General features: G+C 37.0%; 1 protein-coding gene across 1 annotated transcript in view; it reads right to left on the bottom strand.

The window, feature by feature from the left end:
* LOC112054155 (rab11 family-interacting protein 4A) overlaps positions 1-20,102 on the bottom strand; it is a 122,962-nt gene extending 102,860 nt beyond the window's left edge. The window contains exon 1 of the mRNA XM_052885839.1: positions 19,822-20,102. The gene's annotated coding sequence lies outside the window, so the exon portion shown is untranslated. The remainder of the gene's footprint in view (positions 1-19,821) is intronic.
* Between the last annotated feature and the right edge of the window lie 3,503 nt (positions 20,103-23,605).

The following is a 23,605-nucleotide window of genomic DNA, read 5'->3' as shown; positions in this document are numbered from 1 at the left end:
AAGTTATGCTACGACATAAAAACTTGACCAAGACACAGCAATGCTAAAGTCAGAAATAATTATCCAAAAAAGCCCTATTACTATAAAATTAAAATAGCATACGCTACATGTTATCACTTGGTAGTTAAAGACAGTTTTCGTCACCATTAGCAAGTGACGAGTGAGCAATTTAGACTGAAATAGCCAAAGCCCATTAGGCCCTATATTTGATGTAACAGGGAAGTTCTAACGAGGGGTGTACGTACTTTACAGCTAATTATTACGGAAATAGAATCAAGGGACCTATTGTCAACACCTAATGAAAAGAAAGTACCTATTTGAGTGTGTATTTATCTCTAAATCTACACAATCGAACTTTTATAAAATAGAATTTGAAAGAATTTTGTTTTATTCAACTTCTAGCGGACCCGGTCAAGTTTCGCTTTGACTTATGTACGCTCCTTCCCTACCTACACCCTTCCCTACTCCCACTCTACCCCTACCCTAACTCTTCCCCTAAAAAAAAACCTCTCCGTAAAAACCATCGTCGTATTTCAAGGAATATTCTAAAAAAGGAATTAGCCAAATAGGTTCAGCCGTTCTCGAGATTTGCTTTAGCAATACATCAAACATTCATTTTTATTCTTCAACTTCAACATCGTTGAGGTGGCAATAGTCACATACTCGTAGTTCGAGGAACTGGTGATCGTTGGGGTCTCATGGAGTTGAAGTGACGATCCCGCATTGGAAAGGGTAGGTCGTCACTAGAGTGACGACGTTTAGCAAGTCACAAGAAGTCATTGGATGTAAGTGGCTCTAGATCGTGGTGTTTGGAAGTCCCGGAAAGCATAGTTTTGGTCGACATCCCACTAGGTGCACTTACGATAACAAGCGAGTCGCAAGGAGTCCCTTTGACCTGCTGTGGGCTTACATCATCTACATGATGATGATAATGATGCTGATGATGACGATACATAAAGTACTTTCGCAAAGTAACACTTGTTTTTTTTTTTACAAGTTAGCCCTTGACTACAATCTCACCTGATGGTAAGTGATGATGCAGTCTAAGATGGAAGCGGGCTAACTTGGTAGGAGGAGGATGAAAATCCACACCCCTGTCGGTTTCTACTCGGCATCGTACCGGAACGCTAAATCACTTTTCGGTACGTCTTTGCCGGTAGGGTGGTAACTAGCCACGGCCGAAGCCTCCCACCAGCCAGACCTGGACAAATTAAGAAAATCTCAATCTGCCCAGCCGGGGATCGAACCCAGAACCTCCGTCTTGTACCGCACCGTCACCGTCACCGTCACCGTCACCGCGCCTACCACTGCGCCACGGAGGCCGTCTATCTATACTAATCTGTACTAATATCATAAAGAGATAAAGTTTGTGGTGTTGTAGGAAGTAATCTCTGGATCTACTGAACCGATTTTGAAAATTCTTTTACCACTAGAAAGCCACGTTATTTATTAGTATCATGAGCTACATATTCTTATATTCTCAAGGGAACGGGAACTACGCAAGTAAAACTGCGGGGCGTCAGCTAATATGATATCAAATAAATTAATAATAAAGTGTTACCTATTTGTTTTTAATTAAAAATTATATCATCCGGCACCTTTCAATGATCTCTACGTAAAAAGAAAACGTCGTAAGTGAACCGGTTGATCTAGAAAAACCAATTTGCTATGGCTCTGCGACAGCGTGGGAAAGCATTTCGACACTGCACTATTAGCGAAACGCTGCATTACATATATTTTCCGAGAGACAGTTGAGAAAATCTCGGGAAAATAGGACATTGTCAGTGATATTGTACGTACACCATTCCTAGACCGGTTGAGTCTAGAGAATGCCACTAAGTTTACGGTAAACTAGCATACACCCAGGGGTTTCAAACGCATAGTTCCCGTTCTTGTTGAAATACGGGAATAAAATATAGCCTATGATTATATATTCACAAAATAATGTAGTATTTTATTTGTATTACTTCCCCATCTTTTCCCCTCAAGCGTTATTCCTCGATTGCAAGTTGCGTAACTATTTCAGAATGTGCCAATTTTGTCCCGTCACCTCGACTGTTGCCAATTTTGTCTAAATCATTTCATTCGTTACCTTCTTAAGATATTGTTTTCGTAGAAATTTGTAAAAACCTAATTGTAATTTTTTATTCATAGATAATCCAAAATCTATGTATCTTGGGTTTTTGTAGCCAAAGTTGGTTTTTATGGTTTAAAAACAGACAGATACTACATAGACTTTAGGTATGTTTTCAAAACTTCCTTTATTATGTCTTTTCAAGTGAACTAAAGGTTTTCAGTGAATACAGCCAACAATAGAACAAGTGTGCGGCCATGTTTGCATTCGGATAACGCAACAATACGCGCATCTGAGTAAACTTCATTGTTCGCAGGTGCTTATTGGCCTCACTCACGATAAAATGTTATTTAACCTGCTTCATTTACTGACACGAAGGATAAAACTTACTTCAAATACATCATACTAATCCTAACTAAAATTATTAATCATGCTAATATGGATTATTGTCGCTTTTGTGCCTGATCCACTAAAACAAAACATTATCAGCGAGTAGCATAGGCTGTATTTTATACCCTTATTCTCACGGATATTTAAAACCGCAAGTATCAGATCTTATGGAGATAGAGTTATACAATTCGCTGCTATGAGTTGGTGACAGAGAGTTACGAGTAACATTCTTTTTTTGACCCTGGGAAGGAATTTAAACAGTCGGAGGCTGTGCAGTCTTCGCTCAGATATGTGGGAAGTAATGAATGGTTAGCTGATAGCTCCCAACTACTGGATGGATTTAAAAAAAATCTTTAACATAGGCTATGTATTTTTCTTCCATAATCCATCGGGATCGTGGGGTTCGCAAGTCTCATGTGCTTGTTTGTAACCTTCAAATATGTATAACTGAACCATCGATGATGCTAGTCAGTTAAAATAAAAGAAACATACGAGTCCATACAGCCGAACGTAGAACCTCCTCCTTTTTGGAAGTCTACTACAAGTCTGCTACAGCCACAGCATCAGTTTTATCGGATGTCCTGTCGTTAGCGCTGCAGGCACGTGGACTTATTGGATAGTCAGTGGCTGGAATATTGTTACAAAGAACATCGGCGTTTCATAAATATTTGTCCTGTTTCATTCTTTGATTACTCGTATTAAATTAGTATGCCTACGTATCTATAAGTAGGTAATACTCGTATCAATAATCATTCATATCTTACGAATCTTATCAAGTTTCAGCTTATCGCAATTGCAATTTTACGTTTTTAATAGAAAAAGTGCTATTTGCCTCGTTGGTTCACTGGTTAGCTTAAAATGTGTCATCAGATCATGAGGTTAAAGGTTCGAGTTGAAGGTCAGGCAATTTCAAGAGTTAGGAATTTCTGAAATTCCTTACTCTAAGCTGTAAAGAAGTTATAAATTTTCAGATGTCATAACTTCGTGCCTCGGAGAGCAAGTAAAGCCTTTACTCATCATCATTCAACACATGATAGTCATTATCAACACATGATAGTTATCGCTACAGCGTTTCTAAAATTATCATTCTAACCCGCTTAGAAGCAGCATGGTGGTCTAGTGGTCTAAAGTGGTCTAAATCTAAACTCTAGAGTATATTATAAAAAATGTAATAAAAATGTTCAACCGACTTCAAATACATAAAACGTACCGACTAAACTAAAAAGCTATAAATAATACCTTATTATGTTCTACCTGCTGAGGTAAATCGGTGACGTATTAATTCAAGCCATGTAAAAATATCACAAAGATTTAGGTTTTTCAGACAGTGTCCTTTCAGGTAATTCTTTCAAAAACAGTTTAAAATTAAATTACCACGACAATGGCTTAGCACCGCCGAATAGTCGAATTGAGAATCTCCTTCTTTTTGTGAAGTCGGCTAAAAAATAGGCTCATACCTATAATTACCTTCTTACCCAAATTGACATCTTAAATTGTTGATATTACTCATAATTTATAATCTACAGTAAGAATACAAGCGACACAGATTTCCAATTTAATTCCAGCGATTGCTCGAGTTGCGTAAATCGATTGGTACGAGTAAGAAATCGAATCGGAATGACCGTGATCGACGCTAACTGTAACCCGAGTACCTATTTACTCATTTATAACGGTCTAACTATTCGATACTGCACTAATGAGTTACTAATGGCTTGAAAAGTGTGCACGTAACAGAATCTCTAGATCTACTTTTGTAAATCGATATTTTTTGTCTTATTTATTGTTATTTGTCTCTGTTTTGTTGTTCATTTCAACAATTTTAATCAGTTTTATTGCTTGCTTAACTGGCTTTTTTAGCAGAGTCGGAAATAGTTGTTAATACTTTAATTGCCAATAATTTGGCCATTGCTTTTGAGTTTGAGTTTGAGTGCAGCTCAGATACGATGCCGCGTAGAATGTCAGAGGTAAAATAAAATTGTACCTCTTCCAAGTAAACCCGCTTCCATCTTAAGATTGCATCGACACTTAACATCATATGAAGTCGCAGCAGCATTCTCTTTAGTGCGCTTTCATTTGAGACCTCACTTGACTATATTTGCAGACTTTCAGTTTTTCTTCCCCACTTTCACCCCCACAACTTTTAAAAGGCTCAACCGATTTTCGTCAAACATGACTAAGAACACTCGCAATAAGACACCATTATTACAAAAAGAAAAACCAAATTGAAATCGCTTCATCCGTTCGGCAGCTATGGTGCCACAGACAGACAGACAAACAGTCAGACAGACAGACAGACACGTCAAACTTATAACACCTCTTTTTGCGTCGGGGAATAAAAAGATGGAGGCATACGGTTTAAGACTGTGGTGTTTGGAAGTCTATACAAGAGACCTTTGTCTAGCAGTGAATGTCCATCGGTCGACAATGATTATAATAAACATTGTCATTGTTGTTTACCTAATGGGGATAGCTTTACAAATACCAGATGTGACAACGCCCCCAAACTAATGCATTGTAGTAATTGATAATGTAAAATAATCTGGCTGTGTTTTGTCAGTGCAAAACCTGCACTGATAAGACACAGTCAGATTTATTTATAAATAGATGAAATGAAACACACAGTTTTCATAGATATGGGTCATTTATGGAACAGGAGTAAAAACCCTACATAGACAGCAACGCATAGTGTTTCACAGGTGTTGAAAGGTGTTCATGGGCGGTGGAAAACACTTTCTGATTTACCTGATATTACTCGTAATGTCAGCCACTGACGATCAAGTAATCTAACAGCGTGACGTCCAATAAAACTGATCGTGTGTTGGTCGCGATCAGCATGATGTCATTTATGCACATCGCGACTAATCGTCAGTGGCTGACTTAATAACATGTTTGATGAATACCTATCACGAATTAAGATTAATACTGTTTCACTTTCAAAATGCGGAATATATCTGTGCCTTTTAACTTCTAGTTAGTAGTGCTACATACTTCGTAAAAACTCGACGTAGTGAATATTATACCTGGATTCAATTAAATTTCTACTAAATTAGATCCAGTTTCTACGTCATCATTGTTCAGGTGAAGTCAGGTTTCTATTGTTCCAAGTGACTAATTACTGCGTGACAATGGCCTTCAGTGACAACCGAGTGTTGTGTGATTATTCCTCGCTATTGTCATAACAAATTGTATATGATCTAGGCAGGTAGGTGATTATTATGTTCTTATCTGGTTGATGCAAATCAGATGTTTAAGAAAGGCAGTAAAATAAATCTACAATCTGTATGATTAGGAATCTAGTAATAAGGCAGTGTAAGTAAGTATTAGTAAGAAATCGATGAAAAGAGTACTATCGACATGATTATTTCTGCAGTAAAGCATACAAACTCACAGTTTAGAAATTGAAGCTTAATAGCTATGCCTGAGGGTCCTGAAGTTTACAGTCGCTTGTGTATACTACTGTTCGTTTCTTGTAAAATGGTGCAGATGACAGTTCGTTTCACTCTTGAAAGTTTGTCGCGACTGTCACCGTACCCATGCTATCTGAAAAACACTTTAGGACGATAGAATTGCTACAAGTACCAAGTGTGATGTGTGATAAAGTGTGGTGTGTTTAAAGGGTAGATAGAGATAGAAGGAATGATAAATATAAAATTGCTGAATAATTAAATAAGTAATTTACGATTTAAAAATTATTGACAAACTCTGCATTGACGCGAGTGAGGTCGCAGGAAAATGCTATATACCTATTAATAAATATGTTCTAAACATTGAAAATCCAAGAAGCACTCAAAGGCTCGAGCACGCAATCGTGATTTGTAAACCCATAACTTCTTCGATAGCCATGTATAATGTAAATTACATAGAACCGTTTCTAATTTGTTGAGGTAAATACCAAATATACAAGTAAAAGTTCATTGAAACGGAGAATGACCTGTTACCTGAAGATGTTAATCACATACCTGCCGGATTAAAGAACCTTGATGCCCTAATGTCAGCCACTGACGATCAAGTAGGCTGACGTGCCTGCAGCGCTAACAGCTTGACGTCCCATAAAACTGATCGTGTGTTGTCACGATGTGGATGACATCATGCCGATCGTGACCAACATACAATCAGTTTTATCGCTCGTCAAGCCGTTAGCGCTGCAAGCATATGAACTTACTTGATCGTCAGTGGCTGACTGGAATCACGGGAACGGGAACTACGAGGGTGAAACCGCATGGCGTCGGCTAGTAATAAGTATAAAATGCTAGCTAATACTTCAGCAGGGCTAGCACGGGCAAGGGAGAAATTTATCCACGGGGAGAGGATAAAACGTTTATCCCCCACACTCGTTTTATCCACTCACCGCGCATGGGCACGTCGGTGGATATAATATCCCCGGTGGATAAACGGAGGGAAAGACTTGTCAACCCATTTGTATATATCTTATAAATTGGCATTAGGTATATTAATAGTCCGAAATAAACGTAAATTTGATAATATTTGGTTTTTTTGTGCATATTATTTATCTGTTTTCTGTTGGCATTGTTTTGTTTGGTGATTGTTTTTTGCGGTGGTTTGTAGTAGGTATCTATAGTATCTATCATACTAGCGGACCCGGTCAAGCTTCGTTTTGACATAAGTGCACTTGTTCTCTATCCCTACTCTACCCTTCTTTACCTCTACCCCTACCCTACCCCTGCCCTACCCCTACCCTACCCCTACCCTACCCCTACCCTACCCCTGCCCTACCCCTACCCTACCCCTTCCCTACCCTACCCCTACCCTACCCCAACCCTACCCCCTCTAACCCGCCCCTCACCCCTTCCCCCTCCCCCACCCCTACACCAAACCTTCCCCGCCCCTACCCCGCCCCTACCCCCCTCCCCCTCTCCCCCACACCTACACCAACCCTACCCCCCCACCCCCCTACACCACCCCCACCCCACCCCTACCCTACCCCACCCCTACCCTACCCCACCCCTACCCCACCCCTACCCCAACCCTACCCCCCCTACCCCGCCCCTAAACCCCCCCCCCCTCCCCCCTCCCCCACCCCTACCCCACCCCTACCCTACTCCACCCCTACTCCACCCCTACCCCACCCCCACCCCTACCCCACCCCTACCTTACCCCTACCCTACCCCATATTGCGAAGCAATTGTTAAAGACCAAAACATGCGAGACAATTGTTTTTTTAAGAAAAGTTTTATCCCCACATCAACTTCACAGGGATAAATTTATCGCGTTTAAATGTCAAAAGTCCCAAAGTATATCATTTTATCCACTCCATATGCCATAGTCGAGGAAAAGATCTCCACGCGTAATGTCAATCGGGGATTAATTTGTCTTTCCCTTGCGGCCATGCTATGACGGGTGGATTTATATCCTTAGTCAGTGGATATAATGGGTGGATAAAAATTTTATCCCTTGCCCATGCTAGCCCGGCAGGTTGGGAAAGAAAAACTTACTTCTAAACTAACGCGCTAATCTCAGGAACTACTAATCCGATTTGAAAAATTCTTTTAGTGTTAGATAGCCCATTTATCGAGGAAGGCTATAGGCTATATATTATCCCCGTATTCCTACGGGAACGGGAACCACGCGGGTAAAACCACGCGGCGTCAGCTAGTAATAAGTATAAAATGCTAGCTAATACTTCAGGTTGGGAAAGAAAAATATTGATGTACCGTTCAGTCGAAGGTCCCACAGTCGGTTACGTGCCGTACAATGGTTCATGTGAAATCAATGGGAAGCTTTTACTGTTATCAGAATGTACATTGAATGTAAAATAACGTAGGTACCAGTACATGGGGGCGATTGTAATAGAGCGGCTTTCTCTATGCCATATCTTTGTAAATCTGAACTCTGAGTGTTGATTTTAAGAGGTTTTCTGATTCAATTTTTGATTTGATTTGATACCGTCATCATTATTCGGCTGACTATTAAGCACGATTGAAAATATGTAATATCACAAAATAATTACGTACAAGTACCATAAATATTCCTGCGCTAATCGAGCCGTTAGGAATCAGTCGGGATGATGGTAAGAGACCTGATGGATTGACGCTGGTTCCCTGGGAAATGGGGCGGGCCCTAATGTGGGACGCTACATGCGTCGACACATTAGCACCGTGTCATATCAGGGAGACAGAATCAAGACCGGGAGCCGCAGCAGAAAAAGCTGAAACCGGTAAGTGGCTCAAGTATGCCTCTTTGACAGAGAGTTACATATTTGTACCTTTTGCCGTGGAGACCCTTGGGCCATGGAGTCGCAGTGCCAAAAAATTTTTCCGTACCATTTCACCGCGGCTAGTTGCCTCGACTGGTGACAGAAGGGCTGGCACATTTTTTGCGCAAAGGATCAGCCTGGCTGTCCAGCGCGGAAATGCAGCCAGTATTCTTGCCACCATTCCACGTGGGTATGATTTGTATAGTTATTAGGATTAGTTAGCTTAAGTTCCTTATTGTATTCTTTCTCAGTAGTGGTAATATCAAATAACTAATAATAATATACAACCTGCTGGCCTATTCACTATTTTGGCCTTTATTATTAACCTATTACAATAGACATCAAATCAATTGACAAAATGTCATCTACATACTGTATGATATCCACCGGTAAGCACCGGATGTCATTTGTTACATAAAATCTCAATTTCGTATATGTCAACTAAACTAGCATACGTCAAAGATAGTGAATAAGCCTGCTGTAACGATTTACATCAAAACCACTCGACCGATTTTATAAATTCGTTCACCATTCATCATTAACAACCCATATTCGGCTCACTGTTGAGCACGAGACTACTCTCAGAGAGGGGTTAGGCTAATAGACCACGCTGACCCAATGCGGATTGGGAGACTTCACACACGTAGAGAATTCTCAGGTGCAGGTTTCCTGTTTCCTCGCGATGTTTTTTCTTCGCCGTTTGGGACACCTAATTTATTAAAATGCACGTAACTGGGAGGTGTATGCCCCGGACCGGATTTAAACTTTCGACCTCCGAATCGAAGGAAGAGCGTGCCTTGATGCCTTGATAGCCCAGTGGATTGATACGGATTTGATACGATAGGTAAAAAATATTGCCATCTGTTTTTTAATAATAGTCGGTTAACTTGCTATTGCAATTTGTTAACTCGTTATATCCAATTTATTTTTACGTAAGTCACTCTTTATGACTGACTGTTTTACAAAATCTCTTTTGTTTTAGTGACAGACAGACAACACTTTAAATTTACCATTTGATGTTATATCATCTTAATTAGTGAGAACTAACAATTGTAATACAAATGAGGAGTTATGTAAAACATGTGTGGAATGAGTATTCATACTTGATTGTATTATTGATTAATAAAACCCCGCGGTTTCTCTCGCGTAGTTTCCGTTCCCGTGGGAATACGATGATAAAATATAGCTTGTGTTACTACCTGATAATGTGGTTTTCCATTAGTAGAAGAATTTTTGAAATCAGAGCTTGTTCAATGCAAACAAACAAACATTCAAATATTTCCTCTTTATATTATTAGTTTAGACACAGAAAACATATACGAGTAGATTAAATGGTTTTCTTCGAAAACCTGAGATAATAGACCTACGTTTTATCCGAGAACAAACATATTATAATGATAAAACAATAGCCAATTATAGGCCTTATAATTTGCCATTATAGCCTTAATTATTAATTGATAAAAAACTTCTATTATAATAATGTAAGATTTCTACACTGAATTGAATATATTCGTAAAATACATGGACTCATTGTATACCCACAATTACGGATACATTATTTTTACTCACTAGCGGACGCCCGCGACTTCGTCCGCGTGGCATTGTGCTTTTCACAAATCGCGCGGGAACCATGGTATTTGCCGGAATGAAAGGTAACCTATGTGTTAATCCAAGTAAAATCTATTTCTATTCCAAATTTCAGCCAAATCTCTTCAGTAGCCGCAGCGCAAGTGTGATTACTAACTGCATCAATAATTTTGTTTTTAACACAACTCGACATTGTAAATACAATATTTAAGTATTATTTGTCTAAATAACTTTCGTTGTTTACATGCGACTAAATGAAATTAAGACAAGTAGCCACCTTTGTTCGTCTCAGCTTCGAAGAGCTAGTGACATATCTAATAGTATAAAATCTTTGCCGTACACTACATGAGGCGTGATAGCCCAGTGAATATGACCTCTGCCTCCGATTCCGGAGTGTGTGGGTTCGAATCCGGTCCGGGGCATGCACCTCCGACTTTTCAGTTGTGTGCATTTTAAGAAATTAAATATCGTGAGAAAACCTGCATACCAGACAATTTTCTTAACTCTCTGCGTGTGTGAAGTCTGCTAAAGCGCATAGGGCCAGCGTGGTGGACTATTGGGCTAACCGCTCTCATTCTGAGAGGAGACTCGAGCTCAGTAGTGAGCCGAATATGGGTTGATAATGATGACACTACATAAAAGCATAATACACGGCACAAGCTATGTCAGACTACCACATATTATCGTTCTATATCATTGTAGCAAAATTATAACACAACATAACAATTAGGCCAAATTAATACACGCGCTATTCATTGAATGCTGACGAAAGTAGGTAGGTACATTTGAAAATTGTAACAATAACTGTTTTTAAACGTATTTCCTCGAACGACATTATAATCTATACTCTATACTAATATTATAAAGAGGTAAAGTTTGTAAGTTTGTAAGTTTGTCACATTTTTTAAATGGGGTAATCTTCGGAACTACTGGTCCGATTTTAACAATAGTTAAGGCAGCGCATGCGAATAAGTCTGTTTAAGAGGATTTTCATTCCGACCTGTATGACAAAAACTGTAATAACTCGGCTAATATATATGATACTAATATAAAATATAGCCTATAGCACTCCCCGATAATGTAGCATTCTACTGGTAAAAATTGGTCCAGTAGATCCAGAGATTACCTCCTACAACCACACGAACTTTACCTCTTTATATTATTATACTAATAGCATTAATAACTGAGTCTTAGGGCCATAAATCATTTCTCTATATCTATCTCGCTTGCACTTATGGGTCTTATGGAGCCGTCTAGTGAAGGGTGTAACAATGAAAGACATATTATCGATAAGTAAAGTTTATTATCGTATCTTGTTCACAAAATTAAAAAAATTAACAATATTTGATTTAATATAATACATATTTCATATTATATAATTATTAACTAAATAAAATTAATCTTCATCTGAGTCTTCATCATCAGAATCTTCGTCTTCTGCCAAATTTATTATATATTAGTATCCATAGTGCGCAACGAGTAACACATGAATGTATTTATTTAATTGCAGTAAACACATTTATAGCAAAAAAAATACGCAATGCAATTACATTAGAAACCGACCAATCAGAATCGTCCAAATCATTATTGACTCATCATTAGCACGTGCGCAGGTAGCCGTTTATCGATAATTAGGGTGCGCAGGTAGGCGCGCTGCACATTCCTATCTTTTTTGACTTTTATGACCGGACGACTCAGATGATAATGCGCATACTATAGCATAGAAGTCTCTATTTCTCTTGGTCATACCACCACTCTCGAAGGACTGGACCGATTTTGCTAAGGGTAGGAGTAAGATAGAGAAGTTACAGGGTAGGGTAGGGTACGGGTAGGGAAGCGTAGGGGTAGGGTAGGTTTAGGGCCGGGTTTAGGGTAGTGGTAGGGTAGGGGTAGATTTAGGGTAGTGGTAGGGTAGGGGTAGATTTATGGTAGTGGTAGGGTAGATGTACGGGTAGGATAGGGAAGTGGTAGGGTAGGGGTAGGACAGGCGTGAGATAGGGGTACGGGTGGGATAGGGGTAGGAAAGGGATAGGGTACGGGGAGGGTAGGGGTAGGTTTGGGGTAGGGTAGGGGTAGGGTGGGGATAGGGGTAGGGTAGGGTAGGGGTAGGGTAGATGTAGGGGTTGGGTAGGGTAGGGCTGGGGTAGGGTAGGGGTAGTAGTAAAGTTGATATCGAAATTTACTCGGACGAAGTCGCGGGCGTCCGCTAGTAAACTATAATTTATGTAAGAGCGAAAAGAGAAAGCGACATGCGGAAACTGGGTACGACGTTGTCTAAACCACAGAACACCTAAAAGTTACTGGTTTGCTTGTACTGCTAAGTTTTTTTTATCCATAGATAGAGCGGGAGCATATCATGGCCAGACGTTCGTAATTTAAAAAAAAATCTTCGCTCATGCGTAAAATAATATAAATTAGTGATATTCGAATTTAAACTGAGATTATGAATGATGCAAGATTTTTTTTTGTTTTTTTTTTATTCTTTACAAGTAAGGCCTTGACTACAATCTCACCTGATGGTAAGTGATGATGCAGTCTAAGATGGAAGCGGGCTAACTTGTACAGGAGGATGAAAATCCACACCTCTTTCGGTTTCTACACGGCATCGTACCGCTAAATCGTACAGGTACGTCTTTGCCAGTAGGGTGGTAACTAGCCACGGTCGAAGCCTCCCACCAGCCAGTCCTAGACCAATTAAGAAAATCTCAATCGTCCCAGGCGGGGATCGAACCCAGGACGTCCGTTTTGTAAATCCACCGCGCATGCCACTGCGCCACAGAGGTCGTGATATATATAGTTGATATTTAATTTATTATAGGTCAGTAACATTTTACAGTGGGCGCTGTTGACCATAGCACCCTAATAAGTGTTCACATAGCGTGTCCCCGTCCTGTTCGGAGCACTGGAATGCTTGAGGAAGGTTTTTGTGCGGCTTCCCGACGTGGGAACTGCGGGTCGCCCTAACCTTTCCCTTGGGACTTGGGAGAATCGTTAATGACACGCACTATTCTTGCGTGAGAATATTGTTAGATTTTTTTTTATTTAATGGATAATTTTAGCGCTCTATCTCTCTCATTTATCTTTATAAGAATCCTTTACTTTTTATTGATTTTTAACTAGGTACCTAATTAAAACGAAATACGATGCCAGATGACCACAATTTTAATGAAGTATAAAACACATTTACTTTATTTTCGTAGTCGAATTTTAAACCGTTTAAAATGGTTTAAAACTGCAGAATTTTATTTAAAACGTTTTAAATCGGTTTATTTATATCTATAGTTATATAATAGGCTACAACACTGAGCGCACACATGCACAATATTGTCTTTAATTCCATTATATATTTATGTATATATAGTTTTACACTTCCTGAACACACAACTCCACATTGTACACAATATTTAGGTATTATACTACGACATTTTGGAAAGACTTTTCGAGGTTTACGAAACCAATGGGCTTACACCTAATCGATACGCGTGCAACTTGATTGTTAATTGATCATGCCTTCGCAGTTTGGATTCAGGTTAAGCGTTTATAAAAGGTTTAGCAAGTTCAGTAGGTATTCGTAACATGGCATTGGTGGTATAACCTACATTTTTGTTTAACCTTCATAATATTAACTTGCTTTTTAACCTAGTTATGTGTCAATGATTGATAGAGCCAGGCGTTACTTTGTAGCTTGAGGGAATTTATTTATTAATTCAAGAAAAAGCGTTTCGAAGTAGAGTTCCTTGAGTTGTTTTGGGTCATGGATAAGTAAGAAGCGGCCTTCAAAAAATGTATTCAATGTTTAAGTATCGGATATTTAATCTATATTTAGACTCTCTCTCTCTCTCTCTCTCTAGCTATCTATCTACATCCATTTAGTTGGACCGTTGGATTTCCTATTCCCGTGCTTCATAGAGCACGTAAAACAGTTTGTCTTGTGTCTAAGCTCTTTCCAGGTACGTGACTTATCCCATTATGAAAATACATGCAATAGAATTGACACCACTTGTGTGTTTGTGTATGATTCTTTTTTTTCCTTATTAATATTTCATACTCTTCTAACTTCGAACTTCGAATAGCCGATGGACGTTGTGGTCCCAAGGTGCTAGTTTTGCAGCGCCGCACCAGCGCAGTGCTGGTCGACCCCCCCACCAGGTGGAATAATCGCAGGTATTCGCTGGATGCAGGCGGCTCGGTATCGTGATGTTTGGAAATCCAAGGCCAATGTCCTGCAGTGGACGTCCATCGGCTGACATGATGATGATGTGTGAGATCTGCTGTTGAGACCAAAATTCAGACAAGTAGATCTAATGAAAAATCATTATTTTCAACAAATAGTTTCAAATGTCACCGCAAAAAATGGGCACGGTATTTCGCGTGGGAGAGCACGAGCGTATGTTTATAAACCAGTAGCAAAGTTTGTAAACTGTTGGCCAATTGAGATGATCGTGTTTATCAACTACTATTGAATTGCAGCGTGGTTGTTAGTGCTTATAGGACTGTTTGGATAATTCAACGGCGGTAGCGAAAAGATAATCTCGCACGAGACTCTTAGCATGGAAATTAAATGCTTAGCAATCTTTATTTCAAGATAGTACAGGTAGGAGTCATCATCATCATCATTAACAACTCATATTCCGCTCACTGTTCAGCACGAGTTTCCTCTCAGAATGAATGGGGGGGTCCTATGCGGATTCTCAGGTATGCAGATATCCTCGCGATATTTTTTCTTCACACACAGTGTTTGAGACACGTGATATTTAATTTCTTAAAATGCACATAATTGACAAGTTGGAGGTGCATGCCCTGGACCGGATTCGAACCTATGTACTCCGAAACAAAGCCAGAGATCCTATGGAGATATCCAATGGGCTTTGTTCTGCTGCCGAGTGCTGTGGTATCGCATCGGTGTGACATCTCGCAAAACTTCGAATCCTCCAATCAAAATAAACGATTTGAAATTAGAATTTAATTGAATAACTAATACGAAGAAGAACATAAAGAAATGGTCAAAAAAGTCAGTTAAACGAAGCTATGAATATCCGTTATGCAATTATAAAGCGAGACCCTTTGTTTTGCCGTCGAGTGTTGTGGTATCTCATCCATGTGACAACATGAGGCGAAACTTCGAATCCTCCAATCTTAATAAACGATTTGAAATTAGAATTTAATTGAATAACTAATACGAACAAGAACATAAAGAATTGGCCAAAAAGTCAGTGAAACGAAGCTATGAATATTCGTTATGCAATTATAAAGCGAGACCCTTTGTTTTGCCGCCGAGAGCAGTGGTATCACATCGGTGTGACATCTCGCAAAACTGCGAATCCTCCAATCAAAATAAACGATTCGAAATTAGAATTTAATTGAATTAAATAATACGAAGAAGAACATAAAGAAATGGCCAAAAAGCCAGTGAATCGAAGCTATGAATATCCGTTATGCAATTATAAAGCGAGACCCTTTGTTCTGCCGCCGAGTGCTGTGGTATCGCATCACGAGGCAAAACTTCGAATCCTCCAATCAAAATAAACGATTCGAAATTAGAATTTAATTGAATAACTAATATGAACAAGAACATAAAGAAATGGCCAAAAAGTCAGTGAAACGAAGCTATGAATATCCGTTATGCAATTATAAAGCGAAACCCTTTGTTCTGCCGCCGAGTGCTGTGTGCTGTATCGCATACCGGTGTGACATCACGGCATTTCGAAAGCGTGACTCACCGTACGGTCACACTTTACCTGTGTTTTGTTGAATGCAGTAAATATGTGACGTCGTTTTACTTTAGAATACTGTATGCATATTATGATTATTAACTTTTGATTTGTTGACCCACACTTTTGCTTGATGTAACAAACAAAGAAATAACAAATTTAACACTAACCCTCCTATTTGAAACACGATTATACAAATAATATTTTTAACATGAAAATGTTATTCCGTATAAACCGTGTTCAAAGACGTATTTCGGTAATTTTGACCTTTAATTTTAACCAATCCACCTGGGACCAATCTGGAAGCAATCTCTTTCAAACAAAAAATAATTCAAAATCCTACTTAATATTATAAACGCGAAAATTTGTATGGATGTTTGGATTGGATTAGATGGATTTGTTACTCTTTAACGACTCTAATACTGAAGCGATTTGGGTGAATTTTTGAATGGAAATAGATTTTACTCTGGACTAACACATAACATATACAGCTACTTTTATTCCGAAAAAATCCATGGTTTCCCGAGATTTGCGAAAACTGATGATTTTGAAGATAATATGAATGTTTGTTACTCCCTCGACTTTGTGAAAAACTAAAAGCCACGCGGACGAAATCGTGGGCGTCCGCTAGTTGGTTAATAAAATATGACGAAGTTATGAGGTAAAATACAAAAAAAATACACCGTCGAATTGAGAATCTCCTCCTTTTTCCTTCGGTTAATAAGGTCGTACCAACACATCATCTTATCGAAAAACTCAAAACTAAAAGAAGAAGAAATATTACGATTATGAAAACCGTTTATTTATAGAGGGTATAAAAATACTCAACCAAATTGACACAGTATATTTGAAGGTCATTCGTATGGGGTGCTAACGACCCTCGAATATACGGGGCGGCAGGTAACAGGTAAACAAATGATAACGCCACCCTCACTGCACTTGACGGCGGCTGGTAGAGTATCGCGTAACAGGTACCTGTTCCACCCCTATTATCCTATTAAACTTTTTTGTATACAAGCAGAATAGAGCTAGGTTGTAGCAGAATATTCAATTATATAAACGGTATCCTGTGGTATGGTGATGTTTAAATTATAACCTTTATCAGTCTGGTGATAAACTTAACGTAATGAGGTAAAATAATCTTTTTAACATAAAAATGGAACCTTGAAGTCGGTTCCATCTTTATGTTAAAAAGTTATTTAAAAAAAATGTTGACATATTTCATTATGATTTTTTATTTTTCATATTATGATTTTAACTCAAAATTACTAAACTAAAACTAAATGGGACCAATCTGGAAGTATACCTACTCTTTCGAACAAAAAAAGAATTTTCAAAATTGATTAATGACGAAAATATTTAAAAACATACGCGGTGAATTGAGAACCTACAAATGTTTTATTCGAGGCTGTTCAATGAGTAAGTTTGTGGGAAAAAGTAATCAAATGGGTAGGTAAATAAAAACGTGGTTATTTACTTAATTTTATAAAGTTCCATATACTGTCTCCTACAAAAAGGAAGGCCTGACCCATTACCCAGAAGTAGGACGTTAGAAAAAACATTTATTTTAACTAAGCCTAGCACTTTTGAAACGCGAAGTGTGACTATTTGTTAAGACTAGAACAAAATTCTCATCACTGCTTGGCTGAGTTAAGCGAACCTAGGACGTCTAAGTTGAGAACCTAGTCATTACCAAGTACGTAGATAAGTAGGTAGTTTATAATGACTGGGCCAGATAGCTCGTTTTAACGGTATAGAGAAGATAAAATAGCGTTATAATTTGCAAGATTATTTTTTTTATTTACTTATGTACGCCATTGATGTCCGGTTGCGAAGGACCAAGCAACCTGTATTATGCTTTACATATAGAGACATCCGGCGACACACGCGTGAGAATGTTTCTTAATATGAGTGTTTATTTATTTTTAATTTTTCGTTCGAGGAAGAAAAGCCGACCGAACGAACCGAAACTAGTTTTAGGGCCGAAACCAAAACATCCACATAAGATAATTTTTTCGTTTCGAAGAAACAAAGTTAGTTAAATCTTTGAATATCTTAAAATTTGGTATGAAGCCCATGAAGGGGGAGGGGGGGCAGATGCCCCCCTTCCGTACGTCGGTACGCCCAAGGACAGGACAGCACTGAATTTCACGGACTTGTCACAATACTCAACACTGAAATTGTATTACCTCGTGTCAACCCTCCAGCTAATACTTAGAGAAGTATGGACATTAAAAGTGAAGTCTTTCGCATTTAGTTTTTGCAACTACTTATTAATTGAGATTAACTAATAATTTATTTTTTGCGAAGAATACAATAATTGCCAATTATTATTATTGGACAAAATTTTAAAGCCGATTTCTCAGTGGAGCCTTTCAGCCGGTATATTCATAATCACTACAATAAATTGTTGTATTCTTAGGTGGAACACCTAATAGGTAAGTAGGTAGGTATATGATTGTATTTTTAACCCCCGACGCAAAGAGGGGTGTTATAAGTTTGACGTGTCTGTCTGTCTGTGGCACCATAGCTCCCAAACGTATGAAGCGATTTCAATTTAGTTAATATTTTTTTTATGAAAGGCGACTAATGTGCGAGTGTTCTTAGACATGTTTGATCAAAATCGGTAGAGTCATTTAAAAGTTCTGGGGGGTCAAAGTGGGGAAGAATAACCGAATGTCTGCAAATATACTCGAGTGGGGTCTCAAATGAAAGCGCACTTAAAGATAGTATTGATGACTTGATCGAGATTACATGACCTTCGGCGGTTAGTCAAAATTTTCAATTTTACCTACTTGACGTTCCATAAACCATGCTCAGAGAAGACGAGCCCTACAAAGAACTCTGTTATCTAAACCTACTTCCTACTTACAATGATAATTAACAACTTGTTCACTACCAAAAAGCGATATCCTGTGTCTACTTGTAGGTAGGTATATTTTCTTATTATGTATTCTGGTGGTCTAACGTACATACGAAAGCGTATTTGTCACTTTAATTCAACTTTCACGAATAATTTACACCACCCGATGTCAATGAAATTCAAAGAAAACATATCTGCGGTTCGTAGATACGCATAGTTCACTCGCTCCAAGTCATTAAATTTTCCCAGAAAAAAAAAAGGAATTTTTAAACTTTGATCTTTAAAAAATATCCTCAAAATATAAATAAAACAAAGGTAAAGTAGGTAAATGAAATGATAAGTAGACCTGCTTATAGGATTTTAAATTGTTTTGGTAATTCCTCATATTTTTTTCAATTTTTAAGTCGGCTTTACGGCTCTACATTCAAGTCTTTTTGAGCCTTATTATACCTACTCTACATAATATATTACTTAATATTTTTTTAGCAATATTATAGTGTCGATGAGTGATTGAAAAATAAAAATGCGAGTTTGCATTTTTTACAACATAAGAGAGAATTTGATTTTAGGTACAATTTTACTTAATACATAAACAAAGAGTTTAAGTATTATTGCATATAGAGATTAAAAATAAATGAGTGCATTTTCATTCACGTGTTTAAACCAATGAGTGATTGAACAATAAAAAAAAGAAAATGTGCATATATTTATGCAAAAGTACCTAAAACACGTGTAGAACTAAGATTTCGTCAAAATAATTAAATTAGCAAGAGCTTTATTTCTTTAGGATTTAATTTAAATCTAAATAACTATTTTAAATTGAAATAAAAGAAATACATAATGTGCAAAAAATAACAATATTACGTCAATTTATAGAGCTAAAACAAAACACGAATACCATTAGTTAAAGTAATGTAAATAGTTTTGACGTTACGTTATTCTTTACAGTTATAGAGTTAAAACATATTATAGAGAAACATACCTTGGCCACTAATTGCCTCCCGACGAATAAGACAGAAAGCCGTAAAGCCTCCAACCAAGGACCGACACAGGTTTTCACTATTTCAAAACACACACACAATTTATAAAAGAATCGTATAAATGAGATACCACTTAGCACTTTAATTTATTATGTCAACTAATTGTTTTTCTATGGTTTTTGGTTATATTAACGTACACAAACAGGTTTCAATTTAGTTAAGTGACACACACACACTTACGCCTAATCTACACGCTGGTTGCGCGTTGACTGAATGTGGCGGTAGAGAGAGACAGCGCGATGGCGTTGGAAAGAGATACCTATGACGTGGGAGGGAGGACGACCGCTAAGCGTCAAGAACGCACACTGTTTGCCTTTTACAAATATTTTAGTTATAATAAAATATTACCTGACTTCTAGCCAAAACGTGTGACTATGGAGATAATTAATTATGAAACAATTATTTTAAACAGAAGCTAAGCTTACTAGCAAGTGCAGGTTTATAAGGTAAGGTGATTATTAAATGATTGAATTAATGGTTCTCGTGTTAATGTTTGAGCTAGAAAATATGGGGCAGGTTGTTAGCGAAGAATAAATATTTAGTGAATGTTACGAGTAAGTGTAAGCTAATGAGTAATCTAATTAAAATAAAATAGTTTGCTAATTGCTTAATGTGAGCAAATAAATGCATTTTTAGGAATTATGTATACACTTGCAATGCATTTACGTTATTAATCTACGTGAATTGCTATTAATATCATAACTTATAATTAAGTTATCATATTTACCTTAATGAACACTGTCGTAAGTTAATTGACTTCCTGCATACGTCATACCTTTTGCACAATAATTATAGAGGTGAAATCCTCATATCCATTGTTAGTTACTAAAGCATTTGTAATTAATACCTAAATAAAGGTTCAAATTGCATTTGAAATGTAACAGTTTTGTTTTCAAGGTGAATAGTTTTAAGCATTCATAACGGAGAAAACTATATTTTCTTAATTCAATATAGTCCTTTTTGTTAATCTTTTCTGAATTAACGAAAGGGTGCTTTTCTGTGATTTACTGTGATGCTTGTATGTGACTAACACATTAAAAATCTATGAAACTAATAACTTAATTGTATTGTTTAGTAAATATACTCATTAAAATAGTAGGTACTTATTAAACTAGTAAAGATAATTCATTGTCTAAGTGATGAAATAAAGCTATTTTCATTTTCGTATTATTTATGTGTATTGTGTATGTGATATTAAAATATTACTACGTAATAACAGTTAAAAATTATTTCTTCGATATAATTTATATTGGACTTGATATTTTATTTTTGTCCACAACATTGAACATTCGCACACTGCGCACAGCCGTACCTCCTGTTACCTGGCACGGGCGATCACGGCGCCCTCCCGCCCCGCACGTTCAAATTTTCAACTTTACGATGCAACAAAATAACATTCACGGATATAATAGATTAGTAATGCATTTCTCGACAATTTGTATAAAATATTTACTGATTAATACGTACACTTTAACCTAATATAAGAAGCCGATTCAGAAATAAGTAGGTACCTAATTAAACTTCAAAGTTTAAAATCATGGGTAATGCAACAGGTTGACTAGATGGGTAACAAAGCATTTGAATTTGAAAATACATTTGAATGTGGATTAACGCCAAACTTTTTCCAAAAACAAAAAAATGTTTGGTAGATGCTAGGTATTTAAGTAAGTACTTACCTACCTTTATGTGACACACACATACAATAAAGTTCATTGAAATGTGCAAATGTTGCAGACTTGTTCTCTATTTTTAAATTAGCAATGTTGTAACTAAGTTGACCAACCATGAATTTGAAAGAACTCGGCAGCTGGTTGCAGTTTCTGTTTACTATGTTTTTATACAATTGAAATTTATTTTTGTACTTATTCAGCTGCAAGTTTATAGGTTCTCAGTTCTTACCTATATTCATTTATTTAATGCAAATTAAGTTTAATCTTTTTTATTCATTATGTACTTAAATCTAATCCAGAATCATATACTTATACATAATTATATCTCTATATCCTATAGGTAGGTATATAGAGCTTTTAAAAATTCATTTCTGTGAGAGAGTAGGGACTCTACCACTAAGCGAAAATGCTCTGCCTCTCCTGAGGATTCATTGTGAGCCTGTATGGGAGAAGAGAATTTTCCATTTTGCACAATTTGCGTACCCTTGTTCAAAACCTAGTGCACACCATTAACTATTATGTCATTTAACACGATTAAGTCAACACACCTGTCAACCTGAAGCTCAGACATCCTGGCTCTGATTTTGCCTTCTGGTGAAATTAAAGGTACCTAGAACGAAGAGACTCGACATGAGATTGAAACACCAATCAGGCTTGGTTTTTCAAATAAGTATTTTGGTAGTAAATACTTTCCAGGATCTATTATATATTATCTGTGCCGATGTAATCCAAATTCCAAACTAATTTCTTAGGTAGGTAGGTATATATTGGGTATATATGTAGATAGTTTTTATATTATGGAATGCTATCGACTTCACTATAACAGTGTGTATACATATATAAGATGAGTGTAAGTTTTATAATAGAGTAATGAATAGACCATTAAGATATTTTAAGAACAAATATTATGGAGACTAATTTTAACACATTTGATAGACTTTGCTATTAAGTATTCATGAGGCGTGTTGAAGTAATCTAGTCATGGATCAACATTATAGCAGATGTATTCAGTCGGAGTTGCAGCAAGTCTTTAGTTTAATGAATGAAACCTTTCTACAAAGATATTATTACTAGCGCGTCAAAACTGAGGTGAACAAAAGCGGCTAATTGTTTTAATTTTATTGAGTCGCACAGTAAACCAAATATAATAACTAAATATTGTCTATAATGTCGAGTTGTGTGTTCAGGAAATCTTAAAAACTATTTAAAAGTAGATAAATAAATATTATATGTAAACGCAAAATTGTGCATTTGTGTGCTCAGTGAAGTTTTGTGTGAGTGTTGACTTTCTAAGGTTTTATAGTAGTTTACGCTTATATTTGAGCAGAAAAATAATAAGAACAAGATTTAATTTAAAAAAGATATTATAGAGCCCATAAATAGTATGTAGATATACATATATTATATTCATATGCCGATAGTATCAGTAATCAATATCGTGATATCGACATCCTGATAAGGGAATAAATCAAATCTTAATGAGACAAAATACTTCAAGCTAAGTTTCAAATACCTACACCATGTGCAGTCTACAAATCGTCAATTCAATTAAAATTACCTTAACCGTAAAAGTAAATAAAATTAGACGTATTCCTTTCAATAGGGTAGGCTTACTCAATCTACGTACCTGTGAAAACCGCATGCAAATATGTTTCTTAACTTAGTGTAAACAGAGAGGTTTGATACCTATCTAGGTAATTAAAAAAAATGTTTTTATGGTTTTTTATTCTAGAAAATGTGTAATATAAAAATACTTTAATCTGGTGTATAAATATCTTAGTGTTGTGTAAGATGTTGTGTAAGTTGATGTACGATTAATTTTGAAAAAGTTTATAAGGTTATAAAAAAAATAAAAGTCAACGTTAAACATTTTTTTATTAAAAGTTTAAATACAACGGTAAAGTTATTCTCTATATTCTCCCATGCACGACGTGGTATTTTATTTTCAAATAAATGCAATACTTAAGTCCTCGTAACGTTTTTAGTAGATCGGCAACTGTCTAATTTTGGTAATTTTTGGGGGGCTAGGCTTATCGGGCGTTTGTTTATTTACCTG

Source organism: Bicyclus anynana, chromosome 15, assembly GCF_947172395.1.
Source record: "Bicyclus anynana chromosome 15, ilBicAnyn1.1, whole genome shotgun sequence".
In the NCBI taxonomy this organism is placed as follows: domain Eukaryota; kingdom Metazoa; phylum Arthropoda; class Insecta; order Lepidoptera; family Nymphalidae; genus Bicyclus; species Bicyclus anynana.
Note: the sequence above shows the minus strand (reverse complement) of the source record. Positions and strands in the feature narration are given on the sequence as shown.